This window comes from Geospiza fortis, unplaced genomic scaffold (genome assembly GCF_000277835.1).
Source record: "Geospiza fortis unplaced genomic scaffold, GeoFor_1.0 scaffold57, whole genome shotgun sequence".
Taxonomy (NCBI): Eukaryota; Metazoa; Chordata; class Aves; order Passeriformes; family Thraupidae; genus Geospiza; species Geospiza fortis.
In genome coordinates, this window is record NW_005054561.1 from 71,467 (window position 1) to 72,903 (window position 1,437).

At 50.2% G+C, this 1,437-nt stretch overlaps 1 protein-coding gene across 1 annotated transcript in view; it reads left to right on the plus strand.

Annotated features, from left to right (window-relative positions):
* Nucleotides 1-1,437, plus strand: part of TOX2 (TOX high mobility group box family member 2) — a 74,764-nt gene that overhangs the window by 63,289 nt on the left and 10,038 nt on the right. The window lies entirely within an intron of this gene.

Genomic DNA, 1,437 nt, shown 5'->3' on the forward strand with positions numbered 1-1,437 from the left:
GTTCAGCAGCAGGGAGGTTTCATCAGTGTCCCTGTGTGGGGTGCCCCTGCTGCTTGTCCCCACTGTTCCTTGCCTGCTTTTGGGGTGTGAGTGCAGCAAAGGGGTCAGGAGGACAAGGTGGCACCAGGGACTGGCCCAGGGGAAGGTGACACCCAGCACTGGGCTCACTGGTGCCAGTGTCCTGCTGCACCCTGCTCCATGCACTTGGGCTGTCCCACCTGCTCAGGACCCCATGTGTTGCTTCTCCTGTGCATGCTCAGCCTAGACCAGATTTTTAGGGAGTTTTAGGGAAGTTTTTAGAGAGTTTTATGGAGTTTATCAACCCCATAATTATGGGTTGATGAGATGTAGGCACATGAGTGCTGACCACACTGCAGCCAGACCAAACCCAGAGAGCCCATTCCAGTGTCAGTGACATTTCAGGGCATTTCAGGCTCAGAGAGCCCATTCCAGTGCCTAACAGTGACATTTCAGAGCGTTTTCAGGCTCAGAGAGGAGCTCCCAGAGCTGCAAGACCACCCTGGGGAGCAGTGATGGGCCCAGTCTCCTAGATGTGGATGTCCCACCTAAGAGACCTCACAGTTTGCCCTCCTCCACTCCTCCAGAAAGGGGACACAGCATTTGCTGCCTGGGAGTCTGGGGGCGCTCCTGTGGAGCTCAAAACCTTCCTGGCTCAGGGGTAATGCTGCCCTTGGGTAGTGGGTAGCTTCAAAGCTACTCCTTGGTACTACACCACATCCTCAGAGCTTAAACATCACATTCAGGTGCCTTGGGAAATAAAGTGATCTCCCAAACCACCCCTCACCTGCAGGATTCGTGTGCTGATGGGGAGCTGGAAAAGTTCAGAGCCCCTGTGCAGACCAGGAGCTGCCCACTTCTCAACAGAACAGCAGCAAGGACAGAAGAGGGAATCAGTGGGTAAAGCCTGCTAGGATTGCAAATACTGCTCCTATAGACAGTACGTAGTGGAAGTGGGCTCCCACGTAGTAGGTGTGGTGTAGTATGACACTGTTCACAGAGGTCTGAGGATGAGGGAAGAGATGAGGATCTGATTCCATGTTTCAGAAGGCTTGATTTATTATTTTATCATATATATTGCATTAAAACTATACTAAAAGAATAGAAGAAAGGATTTCCTCAGAAGGCTAGCTAAGAATAGAATAACAAAGAATGATAACAAAGGTTTGTGGCTCAGACAGAGAGCCCAAGCCAGCTGGGCTGTGATTGGCCATTAATTACAAACATCCAACATGGGCCAATCACAGATCCACCTGTTGCATTCCACAGCAGCAGATAATCATTGTTTACATTTTGTTCCTGAGGCCTCTCAGCTTCTCAGGAAGAAAAATTCTAAGGAAAGGATTTTCCATAAAAGATGTCTGTGACAGTGTAGGGCAATGTCTAGTGAGGAGTTTGCTAAGACAATCCCTGGGGGGG